This window comes from Ailuropoda melanoleuca, chromosome 1 (genome assembly GCF_002007445.2).
Source record: "Ailuropoda melanoleuca isolate Jingjing chromosome 1, ASM200744v2, whole genome shotgun sequence".
Taxonomy (NCBI): Eukaryota; Metazoa; Chordata; class Mammalia; order Carnivora; family Ursidae; genus Ailuropoda; species Ailuropoda melanoleuca.
Genome location: NC_048218.1, coordinates 76671128 through 76689682, shown reverse-complemented (window position 1 = coordinate 76689682; position 18555 = coordinate 76671128). Strand labels below are relative to the sequence as shown.

Below are 18555 nucleotides of genomic sequence, written 5' to 3'. Positions count from 1 at the left end.
TGTTGAGGGATTCCAGTGCAGTCAAAGGATTTAGGGCTGGAAGGGGCCCTAGAGATTGCATGTGGCTTAAGGAAATTGTGTTGGCTCCACCGTTAAAATCCATATCCAGAATCTATTCACCTCTCCCCGCCTGCAGCTGTCCCTCCCTGGATGGTCACAGTCACCTTCTACCTGGTCTCCTTGCTTCTTCCCTGGAGCTTTTCAGTATATTCAAACCTCAAAAGTGAGAATGACCCTTTCGAAAGGTACATCGAATGCTTTCACTCTTCTGTTGAAATCCCTGCCTTGGTGTCCATTTCTCTCAGAGAAATCCCAATCCTCAAAATAGCCTACCAGGCCCTGCAGGACCTGGCTCTGACCTTGTCTCCTCTAACCCTCCCCGGCCCCCGCAGATCACCGTGGCTGGTCTCCTGGCTGTTCCTAGAGTAATCGCTTGCCCTCCCCTGACATGCTATGTCCACCTAACTGCTCTTTAACCCCCTCCTCTCCTTCAAGTCTGCTCAGATTTCACCTTCTCCGTAAGAACTTCCTTGACCATTGATACGTCAGCAAGTCCCTCCCACTGCCCCGAACCTGGGACTTTTACTCCCCTTCTGCTATTCTACTTCGCCTTTAGACTTAACACCTTCTAACACCTTAGACTTTAGACTTAACACCTTCTAACACAAAAGACACTCCACATTCCTTGCAGTGTGTAATATTTGCTTCTACCTGCTAGGACATAAGCTCCACAGGGCAGAGACCGTTCTCTCTGATTCACTGAAGTATGCCTGCTTCGTGGCGAAGCTGGCTAAATTAAAGAGGATTTCCTTAACTCCTTTTCTTTTTTTAAACATTTTATTTTGAAGTAATTTCAAATTTACATAAGGGTTACAAAAACAGTACAGAGGATTCCAACATACCCTTCATGGAGACAAGTTCACATTTCGTCACCATGTTTCCTTTAAGAATGTTTAAGGATATCACTCTTAGCATTAATAATGATAATAGTATCAAAATTCATGTCAAAATCCTAACCCCCAAGGGGATGCTCTTGGGAGATGGGGCCTTTGGGAAGTGGTTAGGTCATGAGGGAGAAGTTCCCATGAACGGGCTTAGTGATCTTACAAAGGAGGCTGCCGGGAGATACCTTGGGCTTCCACCATGGGAAGACACAGCGAGAAGGCATCAGCTGTGAACCAGAAAGTGAGCTCTCAGTGGAACTCGACCATGGTGGTACTTTGATCTTGGACTTCCCAGCTGCCAAAACTGTGAGAAATACAATTTTGTTCCTTATAAGCTCCCCAGTCTGTGGTATTTTGTTATAGCAGCCTGAACAGACTAAAACACATGTGTAGAATTCTCTAGGCTTGCAAAAGCTTTTTTTTTTTTTTTTAATGCATTAGTCTACTGGCCACTTGGCACATCTCCAAGACGTTGCACCCATAAACAGATGAGAGGGGTGAGGCTCGTCAGGTTCAGGGGGGATCATGTTCAAGATCACAGCCGTGGCAAGGGCCAGAGCAGGGCTGGGAAGTGAGCTGTTTTCTAACTCTGCAGTGGGCACCGTATCTTCCACCCAGTGTCTCCTGGGTGCAGCCCATCTCGCTCTCCTCTGCTCTTACGGTGTCAACTCCCTGGGTCTAGAGTGACTCTCCAACAAAGTGAAGATAGCAGCTGCCTTGTCCAGGCCGGGATGCCCCCCAGACAGCTGAGAACAATGCTCCAATGTGGGCCTGAGTCACTGCATTCTTGTCCCTTCCACCACACGTGCTGCCTTCACTCAGTCCCTCTGCCCTGTGCCCGCAGTGCCCGTGTGGGGGATGGGCTTCCAGACTGGCGCTGACCGCAGGGTCCTCAGGCGCCCGCCAGCCTGGTGAGTGAGATGCCACCTGGCACCCACCACAGCTGCAAGGCCTCTGGTCTGGCCCCAGGAAGCGGGAGAACCGAAGCAGGGTGGAAATCTAGGGAAGACTTCCTTGCTTCTGGTCCAGCCTCTGTCGCGTCCTAGAGGGGACAAAGCCAAGGTCATGGTCCTCTCTAGGCCTCAGCTTTCCCGGCTGTAAAATCAAGAGAATAAAAAGTTCTGAGACTGATCATGATTTCTTGATCCTAAATTGTCTCAACCCATAATACCTATATACTCAAGGAAGAAGTTTCAGGTTTGATCCCTCAAACAGGAACCCTGCCAGGCGTGGGGATGCATCCATAGAGATATAGGAGGGCCAAGAAATGTCATAGGAGAGGGATCTGATGCAAAAGCTCCTGTTAGGATTAAATGAGTTAATATGGGTAAAGCATGTCACCAGGGGTCAAGAAATATTTGCAATGACAGTGGTGAGAAGAGCACCTGCCCTGAGTCTCCCTCTGTGCCTGCCACCCCGCTCCAAGCCAGGTGCCCATGTTCTTGCTTCTGAAATTCGGCAGTGGCCTTCAGTGTGATCTTCTGATCACCAGGGCCTCCCCTCTCCAACCCAATCTGCCCACTGCTATCAGAGGGATTTCCCTACCACACTGTTGTGCCATGCGTCTCTCTCCTGCTAAACCCTTCAGTGACCCTGGCAGTCTCCTGAGTTAGGTTCAAATGACTCCACCTGCAGTCAAGCCCCTCAACAAAGCTCCAGCCTATCTTTCCAACTACACCCCCCCCACACACACACACATCAATCCAGGACTTCGGTAAACCTGTGGCCCTCCAGACCAGTGCAAGCTGCCCGTTCCTTGCTGAGAGCGATAAGATGGCACAGTACCTAAGAGATCAGGCTCTGGGGTCAGAGACCCTAAGTGTGAGTAGCTGTGTGGCTTTGGGTAAGTTGTATAACCTCTCTGAGCTTTAGTTTTCTGATCCATAAATGAGGATGTTATAATGGCACCTCTTGCAGGGATGGTTCTGAAGATAAGAGAAGTATGGAAAGCGTTTGATGTTCAGTAGATATTCGATCAACATTTCTTACTATTTTATCCTTGCATTGAGCATGTCTCCTCTACCCCATATCCCTTGTCTGCTAACATGTGCCTGCTTACTTGATGAAACCCTCCTTACACCTCTCCCTTACTCACCTGAGCCACTCCCCTCTTGCCCTTCACGAGGTAACAACTTGATTAGGCTTGGTTTTCCTCCCTGTGAAGTCCTTAAGGGCCGGGAAGAACCTCTCCCTCAGAAATCTATGGATCTCAGAAGTTAGGATAGTGCCTTGTACCCAGCCACTCTCAGTAAGGATGTGTTGGGAGACAGAATACAGGAATGTGATTGTGGAAGCCTCAGTGATGGCACGGAGAAGTGCATTCTGGGGAAGCTACCACCCTGATGTGCTGGGGGCATGATGCAATTTCCCAAACTGGGGACACAGGCAGGCTCAGCATGGTCTCTGAGTTAGGAATGCTCTCCTTTGATCATGTCCTAGGGGTAAAGCTGCTCGAGAGCCCAGATCCAAGTGGCCTTCTCTGCCCAGGGCCCTGTCGTGTCAGAGCAGATGCGGGGTGTGATGGACAAGCCCTGGAAGAGGAAGTGTGGGGACTGTCAGAGACTGGGGCAGTACTCTAGTTCATCTCCAACTGGCTAAGGCACCTGGGAGGAATCACCTCTCTTGGCTCTGAAAGGGAAATTTGGGCTAGATCATGGTTCTTAAAGTTCATCCCCCAAAACAGCAAAATCAGGGTTGCTGAGAGTTTGTTAGAAATACAGAACATCAGCCTCACCCCAAAATTCTGAATCAGCAACCCTGGGGAGGGGCCCAGCCATTCGTGTTTTATCTGGCCCTCTAGGAGATCTCAGGTCCACTCAAGTTTGAGAAACACTGGGCTAGACCAGTGGGGGCTTTCAAGGCTAGTCCCTATTTATGTTAGTAATTGCAGTGTGTTTTTGTGTTTTTGTCTTGTGTGTTTTGTGTTTTCCTAATGCTGTCTCAGGCGGATGCCCAGTATGTACAGCGGACTAAAGCTGAGTCTCCCTCTGGTTGACTCTGACTGACTCTCCCTCATCATGCACACTGGTCTGGCAGGCCTCCAGCCAGCTCAAGAGTACAGAGTTTGGGGTCTGTCAAGCCCAGTGCTGCCAGCGGGCTGTGCGTCCCGAGAAGGCAGCCCCTGTTGGCTCCCTGATGAGTGCCCCCAGTAGACACCACTGTGTGTCCAGAGGGCTGACGTGGAGTTAGGTCGCAGGCCTTGGGGAGGGTGGCACTGAGGTGTGGGGAACCCCTGGCCAGGGGGAGCGGCTGAGGCTCGGTGGTGCTGACCAGGTAGGCATCTCTCCCAAGGCTGCCCATCCAGCTGCGGAGCCCCGTATGATCACGTGAGGTGGGAGCCACCCTGCGTCTTGGGAAGGTGGAAATGGTACTTCATGTTCACGCTGGCTGCTTTCGGAGACAATATGGCACCACTCCGATTCTTTTATCTTCCCTTTCGTGAAGCTCAGCGGATCATAGGAAGCAGTCAAAAGGCCTGCAGAAATAGGCATCGTTCTGTGATGGCTTCTGCACTTTCCGCTTCTCCCCTCCAGCTATGTGGACAGATGAGTCACTTGAATTTCTTTATTTCATTTTCTGAGGTAAAGATGATAGTGGGAGGGTGGGTGTTGGGGAAGCCCATGATTAGAGAACTTCACAGAAGAGGCCACACTGGTGGAGAAGCAGAAGGGAGAATGCTTTGAGGACTCAGAAAGGGTAGATGGCTGGGACATTCTCTAAGGGCAGAGAACCAGACAGAGGCCAGAGATTACTTCCCTGGTGTAAGGTAGTATCGGAGCGTGCGTGCTTTGCCCAGTAGCAGAGAGGGGGTGCACAGTGGAGGTGGAGAGGAGAAAGGTAGGTATTGGGGCTGCCCAGTTGATGTGAAAGTGGCCATCTTCCTGATTCCGTGCCAGGATATGTGTGCCTGGCGCAGATGGGCAGAAGGGAATCTCTGCAGTCTGAGGCACTGTCTCAGACAGTTATGTAATGGTGTCGTTCTCAGAAGGAGAGAAAGTACCATGCCGTGGGCAACCACTGGAGACCTCTTCTCTTGGTCCTCGCACTACGGAACGGGACCCATGTTCCTTCACTTCACCATGCTTTGGTTTCCACTTCTGGAAATAGAGAATAATTATAATATCTACTCACTTCTGAAAAAGCACATAAAGCAGGCATGATCATGTTAGCAACATTACCAGATACAACGCACTTCATCTCCACGATCTCATCTGGTCCTCCAATCAATCCTGGGTGGAAATCGTCATCCTCGTGAGGAAAGCCAAGACTTGGGGAGGTTGTGTGTCCTCCAGAGGTCACACAGCAAATCAGTGGTGGCCCCGGTTTACTGATTCCCAGTTCCTGGTTTTCTCCTAAGCCCTGCTGCTTCCCTGTCTATGACATACAAAGACCTTTCAAGAGAAAGATTACTCCTAGTTGTACCGTTATTGTTTCTTATAGCTCCAAATGCTTGCAACCTTCACAAACGGTATTACATTTCCCACTCCTGGAACTCAGCCTTTTCGCTCTGTAAAGACTGGCCCCGTGCTTCCCTGGGAGAAGCTGGCAGGAGACTTGGCTGTGACTTTTGCCCGATTTACCCCTGAGCCCAGACAGAATTCCCTAGGATTCGATGGGGCTCATTGCATTTTCTAGTTCTCAAATGGAGTCAGTGGGAAACATTACTTTCCTGTAAAATCCATAAGTTCAAAGACTATTTAAACACCGAGACTGTATGATTTTATAACCTAGGAGGGATAAACAAAGCATTCCCGGGGTGGTGGGATTACTGCATGTGGTTTCAAATCACTGAGTTAAGATGAGAAGTGTGTAGGCTCAGGAACTGGGCAGCTCTGGAACTGGGGGCCTCTTCCCACCTGCTCACGTGGTGGCAGGCCCCTCACCTGTCTCTGAATTCCCTTTTCACCACATTTCTGAAATAGAGGTGGTAACAGCTGTCTATGAAATGCTTTGTGACCAGGCAGCAGGCATTGTACTGTGGCCAAGTATTACGGAACAGATGAGGTTTGTCTGAACCCATCTCCCAAGGCATTCAAGTGTGGAATATTTGGAGGAACACAAAATGCCATTGCTGGAAGGTATTTTAGCAGTGATCTAGCCAAACCCTCCACTCTCTAAATATATGCTCTCTACACTGCTCTCAAGGAAGGATGGCCCAGCCTCTGCTTGAATGCTTCCTATGACAGCAAGCTCACTATTCCATTTCTCTGCTATCCATCTCTGTTAGAAGGATGAGTAGAAAGCTGGTTGCATTTTTTTTAAAGATTTAATTATTTATTTAAGAGAGAGTGAGTGAAAGAGAGAGAGAGAACAAGCCGGAGGAGAGGCAGAGGGAGAAGCAGACTCCCCCTGAGCAGGGATCATGAGCCAAGCCGAAGGCAGATGCATAACCGACTGAGCCAACTGGGTATCCCGAAAGCTGGTTGCTTTTAATTTCACTCCTTGCCTCTAGTCCTGTCCTCTAGGGATACCCCCAAAGGGTATCTAGTTTCTACCTCCATTTCCATACTTTTCATATACATGATGAACCTGAGGATGGCTTCCATGGCCTATCCTTCAAGAAGCCATCGTTGTCGAGTGGATGCCATGTTCAGGGAAGTGGAAAAGGTGACACTGAGGTGTTGGGCTCTGCCTTTGTCTCCTCCAGCCTTTGAGGACTAGGAATGAGGCCCTCCCTCGTATCTATGATTCACATCTGTGACTCCACTGGGTGCCTGGTGGCCAGTCCATTTTACTATGCATCTTATCAGTCAGAGAGCTATTTCTTGCCCCTCCTCATAAGCACACAGTCAAACGTTAATAAGAAAATTTAAAAAGGAAGGATGGATTAATTGACTGAGTGGAGGATGAAATGCTTCTATGATGGGTTCTGCACTGAGGCGGAAAAGAAAGGCGCTTGCTCTGCCGTGGACACCTGTGGCCCTTGGAAGGAATATTTATCACAGATGGACTGGGCTTCTGTTTAGTCATCTAGGGATTAGAAGCCACTAGTCCCTCCCTGCCATGCACGATCCTCAAGACTGCAGACTCACGCAGAACGGCATTTCAAAAAAAAACACTCAAAAGTAGATGATTTATTCTATGCCCATGGCAAAGAGTTTCTGATAGTTCAAACGTTGGACATTCTAGGGTGCATTTCAGGAACAGAGTGGGAAAAGATTAAGGGATTTGAGTCCAAAAGCCTGGGTTTGGGGATGGGCTCTGTCACTGCTTGATTACATGATTATTGAGCAAGTCATGTCACTCTTATGAGTCAGTAAGATGGAGAAAGACAAATTCCTAAACTGTGGGGAAAGGTGTGCATGTGTGTGTGCACAGGTGTGTGTGTGTGTGTGTGCGTGCACACACACACACATTATTTTCAGGATTAAATGAGCTCAAGTTTCTTCTGTAAACTTCATTAACTATTGTCACCTTTAGAATGATCTGCCCAATAAATCCTTTTCCAGTAGTCCAAGATATCAAGTGCTACTTTGTAAGGTGACAGTTTTTTACTGCATTTGGTTGTTTGGAAAGTTGGATTACATAAACACAAGTTTGAGTCTTTATCATCCAGTCCATATATATTAAAGAATACAACATAACTCTGAAATGCATCTACAAATGTCAGGAAATAGAACTCTTGTCTTCCATTTTGAAATCTTTGTCATATATTATAGTCCTACACTCATACATCTTTACAGTTTGTATGTCAGGTCACTAGGAGAATGTCAAGTTACAGCCTAAAGGAATTGTACCCAACCTGAGACCTCTGTTTGTTTGTTTTTCACCCACGCATTTGTTCTTACATTCACCTATTCATTCATTCATTCATTCATTCATTCATTCATTCATTCCATGACTGTGTTTACTATGTCTCTGCTATGTGCTGTGAAGGATCGAACGTGGTCCCTTGGCCAAACAGCTCACGATGCATCTGGGGATAGGAGAGGTATGCACACGTAACAGCACTATATGGCGGGGTGAAGTAATCCTTTGTGATACTTGCAAACAAGTTGCTGTGGAAACTTGAAGAGTAAGAGACTAATTCCATCTCCCCACGAGTAGGAAGAGGGGGAGAGTTTCGTGTTAGGTTTACCTGTTTGAACAAGTCAAATGAAATTAAAGCACACATACAGTGAAAGAGTGTGGGGATCTGGAGTCCTCATGGGTTTGGTTCCTGGCTCCCTCATTTCCTAGCTGTGTGGTCTCTGAGCTGTCTCATAATAGCATCCGTCTCCTGGAATTGTTGTGAATGTTAAATGAGATACTACATTGTCCAGCATGTAGTAAGAGGTCAAAAAATGTTAGTTGATATTGTTATTATTTCACACAGGAGGTGGAGGCTGAGGTGAGCCTCTATGGAGGAGTAAAATTTTGAAAGATTGTAATGGAAAACAAGGTGCTCCAAACAGAGGGACCAGTCAGAGCAAAGGCCTGGGGAAAGAGAGTTTTCAAAGAAAGATGACCAGCCATATGTACCATGCACTGAGGGAGGAGTCCTAGCAACGGGTGGGAGGGATTGGTGATGGCTGGAGTAGATGAGCAATCGTGGAAGGCTAAAGAATCTGATCTTGGTAGATAAGGGGTTTCCCAATGAGGTGTGCATGCTTCCAGGCGAGTGTGCAAATCATACTGAAATCTTCATTCATATTTACTTTTATTTACATAAAATAAGTTTAAAAGTTCTATTATTTCTTATATAGATTGATAATGGGACCCTTGCTGGTTCTCCACATCAAATGACTTCACGTCACATCTCCAGCTAAATTCATTCTGAGGGATGGGTGGGGATTCTATGTCCTGGAAAGCCCAGGAGGTATTCGTACTGATGTTTTCATTTAGCTGGTTTCTTTACTTTATGGATTCCTCACCTAGATTTAACTAAATAAACCCTGACAAAATGGACAATGGTTTTTAAAAATTCCTGCAAAGAACCAAGCAAACAACAAGAAAATGGCAGAGCTGACTTTTCTCCTATTCCTGGCGTTCCACTGGCCACATTTCAGGGGTTAAAGCCAATGATGACCTAATCAGATACAGCAAGCAGTAGGCCAAAAAAAAAAAAAAAAATCAAAATTCTCAGGAAAAGTACTTGAAATATGAGTTCACGTTCACTATTATTAATGATGAACTCTGCCTGGAGTGTCGATGGTGTCTTGTGATGGTAGGAAAGATAGTATGACGTTATGAAGATTAGCATACATTGTATTCTTTATTTTATATGCATCTCTTCTTTTATAATTTGTTTGGCTTTATTTTTATAATGTGCATTATATATTGGCATGGTTTTGCACACATGCACACACACATATTATAAAACCATTTGGGTGCACAGCCAAATCTTTTTTACCAGTAGGCTTAAAAAAAGTTTGGAGGCTTGCTGATTGTGGCCATGGGAAACCATTACTGGAGGCTCTTAAGTAGGGGGAAGTATGATCCAAGCCGTGTTCAGGGTGATAAACTCCACCGCATTTTCTCAAGGAAAGAAAGTGTTGTGCAAGAAATGCAGGGAGGTGGAGTCTGAAGGGAGTCATTAAACAACTTGGTTCCTCCTCTTCCAAGAATGTGGTTCTCTTTTCTCTGCTTCTCACTGTTCTTCTCTTTTCTCTTTTCTCTTTTCTCAGAGCAGCAGGACCTATGTAGGACATGTTCCCTGCACAGGAAGAGGACTGCCTAGACCATCCATCAGCTAAGATCCACTTCTCCATAGTTCCTGCTTTATGAGAAGCCAGTCCTAAGCCAGTCTTCAGCCTTGACTCACAGTTAAGGTGACTGAGCTTGTCATGGAGGTTCCAGGCTTTCCTATCCCAAGGAGACGGAATCCCAGAATCGTCAGGGGCATGAGCTCTGGAGTTAGACAACCCATGTCCAGCTCTGCTCGTCATTCCTGGACTCACCTTAGCTCACCTTTCTTTATGGCTGTTTCCTCATCTGGGAAGCAGGCGTAACCAGTGTACCCTTGCAGTGGTGTTGAGGAGTAAATAAGATAATGAGCGTAAAAGACAAGACAATCCCCGGCATAGGATAAATTCCCAAGGCATGTGAGTTCTTCTCATTACAAAGGAATGAATTGGAGCATGATCTGAAGGGCTCCAGGGAAGAAACAGGGAAGGAGGCTTCCAGGAATACAGATCCTTTAATCTCCTTAAAGCAATATTCAAACAAAAGTATGAATCTCTATGGAAGCCAGCAAGCACAGCGATGCCAGTTGGGGGGGGCTGAGATGGTTGCCTCTGAGTCAACCTCTCTCCTTGACTCATCTGTCACTTCTGTCATCTCTGGCTATTGCCACAGTTTCTTGTGGGAAATTATAAAATAAATGGCCTGAGCAGTAATGTCTAGGTGAGTAGGTGAACTCCGGGCGTGTGGCCAACCCTCCATGCACTTTAAACATCCTTACGTTTAGTGGACACTATGGGATTTAATTTCCTTAGAGAAAAGAAAGGCTAATAATCGTGTCCAGGAGGACTTACAGATGCAAAGCGAACATTCCGAGGCCTCACAGGGTGGGATCTACGGGAAGAAAAACGATGGGGTGGGTAGCAGGACCAAAGCCCGCTCCTTTGTAATCATGCCCTTTTGTTTCCAGATCTAAGAGCTGGGAGACAAGGCCAGGTAATTGTGGGAATAATTTAGTTATCACACCAATAACTTTGCTTCTTTGTACTGGGCCAGAGAATTCCCAAAGTGCTTTCATATGTGATGACATCAATAAGGGTGATGATAAGAATACATTCTTTTACTTGGCCCTTTATCACCTCCCTTCTCTTTCAATCTCCCAGCAGTTCCTGCAGAAGTACTAGGATCCTTGTTTTACGTGTGACAAAACCGAGCCTCAGAGACTTGGAGGAACCTGATGCTAATCACAGAGCTTGGAGGTAGTAGAGTCAGGTGCAAACCCCGGTCTCAGGCTGAAAGCAGAGTCTTCTTTCTCCTCTACCACCGCTACCTCCCCATTTGGTTCACGTTCATAAAATAGTCCCGATCCCTTTGGTCTGGAGGGAACTTTGCTGTTCCATTGGACATTTGGTCTTTCACAGGCAGATCTGACCATTGCATTAACATCACTTTGTCAATTCCCCTGTGACAGCGTGCATTATGCCATAAGGTGATGATCTTCTTATGAGCATCTCTCCCACAGGACTGTCATCTCCTAAAGAACTGGGATGCCACCTAACTCCTCTGTGTGTGCCTAGAACCTAGCTCAGAGCCTGGAATGTGGTAGCTGCTTATTGATTGGATGATGAAAAATGAATGCCTCCAAACTGAATGCCCTCCTCACTCTTTCTGCCTTTTTTATTCCTGTCTGTCCTTCTAGCCAGAGCTTAGGGCTCATGATGTTATCCATCGCTTCTGAACCTCTATGGAATCATAGACTCTCAGCTATATTCTTAGAGCATATGTATCTTATCTCTTCAGCCTAGAGAGTTCTTGAGGGTAAAGATTACATCTGAGTGTCCAATAGGTCCCTTATGGGATCTAGGCCAGTTCAAGGTGGAGTGGGTATATGATAACTGCCCATGTCCACATTCACATGGATGCCTGCACTTTGGCAAGAGCTGGTGGGACAGGCTGATGGCTGAGCCCAAAATGCCTTGGCAGAGACGTAATTGGAAAGAGATAGAAAGAGCAGATGGCCAGGAGCCCAGCCTTTACCTGGGTTATCAGTATGCTTCTTTCGCAATCACTGAAACTGTGTCTCATGGACACTTTTGCAGATGGGGAATTCCTTGAAGCCAGACAATAGATCACTGAAGTGATCAAGCTTCGGGGCAAAAAGTTATCACTGCAACTTATTTGTGTAAAGAATATGTGTGAACCAGACGTTCATGGTCAGGAAGGAGCAAATTCAAGGGATTTTGTGAACCAGTTGGATGTGAACAGAAACAAACCAAGAAACTAGGACACTGAGCTAGTTAATTAGTGAGTTGGTAAACTGGTAAGTTAGTTTGCTTAAATGAGGGAGGAGACTGTGTTTATAAATAAATTAAAGGAGGGTAACAACCAACGATTTCATCAAGTTCCTATCTCTTTTGACCCAACAATTCCACTATTGGAGCTTTATTTTAAGAAAATAATCCAAGACTAGGAAAGGGATGGCAGAAAAGTGGCCAAAGAGGTATTATTGCTAATAGACGTGAACTGAAAATAATGTAAATTTCCCATAATAATTTTGGAATGCTGATATAAATGACAATGTAATCACTAAAGTCATATTTTGAAGCCATTCAAGTAGGTCATTCGAAAGACCACATTGGAATGGTTCATTGTGCGATCCTTACGGAAAAGTTTAGAACGCAAAATTATATTTGTGTTGCCTGTCTAACACTGTGAAAAAATATGCTTTTTTGGAAAAGAAAGAAAAAAATGAAAATAGATGATTTTAAAGATAGTAAGCTTGTGGGTGGCTTTTTATTTCCATAATCATGGTATTACGTTTTTGTATAATATAAAAAATTTATGTTAATCAGATGCTTAAAAGAAAAACACCTTAACAAAAGGTGTGTTGCACCGAACAGTCATGTCAGAGAAGCTAAACATTAGATATGCTCCTTTTCTTACCCTGGTTTTCAAATACAGGTCCAGTTTAGCTTTCTTTCACTGGTAATAAGTTTGAAATTACGTACTTGAAAATCAGAAAGACTCGGGACATGTAGCTATAGATATGAATATGGAGTTGGAGATGGATACAGATATGGATATAAATATAATTTTCCCTTGAAAGATAGACCTCATGAGCTCTCTCATGTGTCACATGTCTCATGCACAATGATGCGTGTGTGTGTGTGTGTGTGTGGAGTGGAAAGATTGTCATGTGCACAATTAATGCCCTTAAAATGAATGAGGGCTTAAAAATCAGGAAGACCGTGTTTAAGGAATCCAAGTGGGAAAAAGTTCTGGTCTTGTTTTCAAATGTTTGCTAGACACCCAGTCACTGCCTCTCTTTCCCAGGTAGGTCTCCTTGTCGATCAGTTCTGGGAGTTAGCCCTGCAGAGCATTGTAGCAGTTGGACAACCCAGACTTCTTTGAGCTCACAGAAGTGTAGCCGTCTGGGTTCTTAGTAAGTATCAAAGTCAACAGTAAAAAGCAAATCATCATGATAAAACCCAAAAATGCTCTTTCCCTACCCTTAAAGACCTGGATATGTGTCTTTCAGGAATCCTATTTTTCTAGCTCTCAGAAAGAAATTCTAGGTCTTTCCACCAGATTAGCTCATTTGGCCCCTTGTGTCAGATAGCAACATCTGGAATTGTTAATAAAATTATTGAAGCAGAACATAGATTAAAAACGAACCAATAAGTCTTACATACTACTTTTTAGCATTTTTATGGATCGTATATTATACAGTATCAATATCACAGAAAGCAATTATACATCTCTATTCCCTACATCACAATTTTCACGGACATTCAGAGTTCAGTTTTTCTCCAGTATTTTTTTTAATGCTGGAGTATTATAGCAAAAAATGAATATAGCAGTTTATTGCTACATTTATGGTGATTTTTCTTTAACAGAAACCATGCCTTGATCTATCATAGCCAGAAAATGGATTCTGTAGTTAGTTTTGGGATTATTTATATATGAATCCTCTCTCTCCTAATTTTTTTCTTAAGATTTGACTACATTTTATTGGAATATAGCTTATATTGCATAATGACACAGTGGTTTTCTATTTAGAAAGAACATTTTCTTTAAATAAATATACCTTTAAAAGTGAAAAAGTCAAGCTTTGATCTGTTCTGTTGTAATAGTTTGCTAACAATTTTAACAGCAAGCAATAATTCATACCAAATAATAGGGGATAGGGTGAATTCAAAATTAATTTTATTTTCCTCCAAAATTAATTTTATTTCTATATGTCTAAAGAAGGCATACAAGTGGCAATCTTTTAAATAAAAGCCAAAAGCTGAAAATTGCTTTCTTAGTTTTTAACTTAAATCAAAACCTGTTCTTTCTCAGAAGAGATATAAAAACAATGAAATTAATTTTGACATCCTTGTTTTCCTATCTAGTATAGTTCAATGACATAAATAGTCATTGCCCAATATGCCTTGGAGCAATCTAGTTGTACTGGGCAATATTTGCTTTTTAAAATTTTACATTTTTTTTTGCACTTTATTACCCATTTTTTTTTAAAGATTTTATTTATTTATTTGAGAGAAAGAGTGAGTGAGAAAGAGAGAGCACTAGCAGGGGGAAAGAGATAGGGAGAAGCAAGCTCCCCTCTGAGCAGGGAGCCCAATCTGGGGCTCAATTCCAGGACCCTGGGATCATGCCCTGAGTCGAAGGCAGATGCTTAACCAACTGAGCCCCCCAGGCGCCCCGTGCCCATTTAGTTAATAGTCTCATATTGAAATTGTCATCCAAATAATAAAAATTCATTCTGTTACTTTTTATCTGCCTCCATGTTTGGGACATTCCAATACCTCATTCCAAATAATTTCTCCTAGATAAAGAAATTTTCTTGAAAAGACTGCTACATTTGTGCCACGAGAACCATCATTATGGTTCTTCATACTAACGTACAAGCATTTTTTGTTCTGTCTTTGTTTTATCTTATTGATTGTTTTTCCAGCTTTTCCTTGCAGTTCACATAATCATATAGAGGCGTTGCTGTGCGCAAATCGATTTGTTCACTTGCATTATTTCTATCTGGAAGAATTAGGCAGATCACCTCTTTCTTTCTCATTCTCTTCAAGCTTTATTTTCTTAGATCTTGCCATGCCTTTTCTATCATCATCTAGATTTATTTTCATTTCCATTCTCAATGATCTAAAAATGTGATGTCCATGCAATACGTGCCCTCAGTTTGTTTCCAGAGTCCATAGTCTCTCATGGTTCATTCGCCCTTCTGTTTTGCATGGTGCACTGGGTGTTATACACAAGTAATGAATCATGGAACTTTACATAAAAACTAGGGATGTACTGTATGGTGACTAACATAATATAATAAAAATTATTATAAATAAGAAATAAAAATGTGATGTCCAATGTAATAGCCACTAGTCACATGTGGCTATTTGAATTTAAATAGATTAAAATGTAACACAAATAAAATTAATGTTAAAATTCCTCAGTTGTACTAACCACATTTCGCACGCTCAATAGCCACATGTGTCTAGTGACTACAATTTTAGTAGCACGAGTGGAACATTTCCATCACAGCAGGAGATTGTACTGGACAGCACTGATCTAAGGAATTCTAAAGCAAATTGTTCATTTGCATTCCAAATACATAAAATTTGAATATGTTTTCATTAAAACAGTAAATAAAAGTAAATGTAAAGAATTTTAAAATTAAAACTACTTTCCATATACACTTTCAAAAATATTTCTTCCAAAATATGTTAAATATCAAAAATAATTAATTAAAATGTAAAAAGAAACTCCAAGGAAGTTATAACTAACATATCAATATTTTAAATAAAAATTATTTAAGTAAAGGTCATTTTTAAATTTACTTTTTAAAAATTTTAATTAAATCTTATTTGCTCAAAAACTAAAACGATTTATGCCAGCTTTTAAGGCCTATTTAGTTGAAAATGTTATGCATCTGTATCACACTTGTCATATAGATTATGTCTCAACTACATATATACAAATCGAAGAGTAATATGAATTGCTGATTGAGGACTATCCCCGGAGTCCTGAATTAGGGCATAAAAAGCAGCAAGTACATGGACATTAAGGACTACTTTCTTAGCTAGAATCCATTACACTTATGCTATCGGAGAGGAAGAGATTCAGCAAGTTGATGAATTAATTTCTCTTACCTGAGTGCTGTAACGATTCAAACCCTCCCTCTTATCCAAAGCGGTATTCACCTGCAAAGTCTGTAGTGGGACGACCCCAAACTTACACAACATCCAGACACAGTTGCCCTTTGTTTTAAGGACACGGGACAGAAGATCTGAAGATCTGGGGATCTACGTGGTGTTTGTCACAAGAATGGACATTTTTGGTTATGAGTCTTGCTGTGCCCCCTCTGAGAACCGGATCCTGAAAGACAGAAGTATCCATGTTTTCTTTATCAGATTTATTTGTTCTCGTGTTTATGGTCTGCATCGTTGTCCATCCTCCAAGGTAAAGTCAAGGACCCTCTGGCCTGGGCCTCAAAGCCACACTGTCCAGAGTCACATGGGTGTTAGGTGACAGGCCTAGGGAAAGCCAGCTGGACAGGCCTACAGCATACACAATTGATGAAGCATTTCCATGTGCTACAAATCAGGTGCTCTGCAAGGAAGACCAGGGAGGAAGGCATTATTGTTCTTCAAGCCCATTTTACAAAGGGAAAACTGAGGCCTTAGGAGAGGGAAGTCACTTGCTCAAGACCACAGAGGTGATACGAGGTAGAGCCAAGGTTCAAAACCAGGACTATCTGAAGCCAACACTCTTTGCCTAACCCCTCCACAGTCTCTCTTGATGTGGACAGCTGGCTGAGCTATGGGGGTGGGGGTGGCAGAGGAGGAGACCCTTGGCTCCCTGGGGTCAGTCATCAAGGAGAAGCCAAGAGCCTGGTGCTGAAACTGCCTTCCTTTCAGGCTGAGGAGAGACCTGAAGGCTGCCGAGTTAAAACCTACGAGTGTGGATCCCTTACAGGCAGGTGCGTGGGTGAGAGTTGCTGCCATCTAGGCATGGGTCTGCTCACCTCTATACTCTGTCCAGAACTCACCATGGGCACCTTCCAGACAGGCCGCACTCCTTGGCATCTTGTCGAGAACATTCCCAGTCTTGCCCCAACCAACTTATTCAATGATCTCCCTTCCATCCCCACTGACCCCAGTACAGCACCAACTTCAGTCTCCATGAGCTCTATGTTCTTTTGCCTTTCCTGCTTTTGAATGCACTGCTCCTTGGCCTAGAAGGCCCTGTTTCCTCTCACCTGTCTGGAGAAACATTGCACATCTGTCAGGTTATAATTTAAAGATCACCTCCTTGGTCACTTGTTCCTAGAACCCCACAGGAAGTTGGTTACACCCTCCTCTGAGGCCTCTAGAACTTCATTCTGACCTGAGTCAGAGCCCCATCCATCATCACAAAAGACTAGGATATTTGCCCATATGTCCACTAGACAGTGAGCTTCTGGGTGACAGAGGCCGTGTCCTATTGATGTCTTCATTCTCTCCACCCCCATCCCGTGTTCTAAGCACCATTCCTAAGATATAGCAGGCTCTTAGTGAGTGTTGAGTGTTGAATGAACGAACAAATAAAAGCCAAGGGAAGGTGACCTTGAGGGCTTGGTTTCCTGGGAGGAGACTTTGCTCTCAGCACCCACAGCCCCCTTTGAGCAATGTCCCATCCATGGCATTGAGCCATGATCTGGGCCATTGCACCAACAGGAGCTTAGGGTGGGGCTGGTGCGAAAACAAACAGGGAAGACAAAAACAAGGGGTGTGTTGAAACCTTGAAAACGTTCTATTCTTTGCTGTTCAAACTTGCCCCTCCTTCTAAGTCAGGTGGGTTCTTCGTCCAGTGCCCTGAGGAGATCCATTATAGCTATGGGACTTTGGGATCAGAGCCGAGGGGCAAAGGAGACACAAGGGAATGTGAAACTGGCTTCCTTGTTTAGCTATTTTCATTGTGTGAGTGTTTGTCTTTCCAGCCAGAAGAAACCCTGACCCTCCCCGGCTTTAATTACCTAATTATTTTGACACCTTGGGCTGTTGCATCACCATAACACACTGCTTTGTCAGGGACACTGCACTGGGGTGTATTCTATGTTTAGGAAGATGCAACTGACAGGAAACTAGTTCTGACAGTCCGGGAAATGTTGGGCAGAGGAAGGGTTCTGGGTGGGTGGCGGGGGAGCAGAGGCCCCTGAAAGAAGCAAAATTAGAGAACTCACATTTTCATCTGAGGTGCTACCTCCGGCTGAGTTTTCTTTACTCCAGACTTCAGTTTCCTCTCTTTAGAAATAAGGCCAGATTTGGAATTTTTCTCACAAGCCCCAGATCCTTCTTACTTAAATATTCTTGAGACAAAAATGGAAGAAATAACCAAAAAATAGATTATTTGACAAGTAGGCCTATTCAAGCAGTTCATATTGAGGATTCTGAAAACAAACATAAAACATTTGTCAGAATTGTGAAACATGGCCCCAGCAAGTTCAGCCCCAGCGAAGTGTAACTCTAGCCGCTAAGTATTGTGTGTGGAGGAACCAAACGAGCACATGATGTAGAGAAGCTAAAAGACCGGATGATCTTGAAACTTGAGGACAAAGCAGTGCGTTTGCGTGGTATAAGCCCGGGGTGGGAATCAGGAGGTCTGGATTTCATTCCTTCACAGATGTGGATCTAGATGTCCCAACTCTAGAATAAAGGGACCAACCTCTGTGGGTTATCTTCCCTGGCTTGGGGGTGCAGGGTTATGTAGCAGGTTCTGGAGGCCCGTTGAGTATGACACATCTTCCCGGAACATCAATTTTACCTGATGGCAAACACTTTAAAACATTGGTTTTCATTCAGAAATCAATTTATGTGTTCAACAAATATTTATTGAGCATTGGTTGTAGGCCAGTTACTGTTTTAAGCACTGCTTTAATATCAGAGTAAATATGGATATACTATGGGGAAATGTGCATAATTTATATGATCTAAGGTAAACAAGGGTCCCTAAAATTATTTTTCAA

At 43.9% G+C, this 18555-nt stretch overlaps 1 long non-coding RNA gene across 7 annotated transcripts; it reads right to left on the bottom strand.

The window, feature by feature from the left end:
* Positions 1 to 823: 823 nt before the first annotated feature.
* LOC105235636 lies at positions 824 to 17170 on the bottom strand. Of its 7 annotated transcripts, none has more exons than XR_004625760.1 (4): positions 17156 to 17170; positions 16600 to 16813; positions 15701 to 15926; positions 824 to 5041 (listed from the first exon to the last, which is right to left on the bottom strand). It is a non-coding gene; the product is annotated as an uncharacterized LOC105235636 (long non-coding RNA). The 7 variants fall into 7 exon arrangements; XR_004625758.1 differs by lacking the exon at positions 17156 to 17170 and having other exon boundaries at positions 824 to 4595; positions 4945 to 5041; positions 16600 to 17126; XR_004625757.1 differs by lacking the exon at positions 17156 to 17170 and adding an exon at positions 16938 to 17126.
* Positions 17171 to 18555: the final 1385 nt, after the last annotated feature.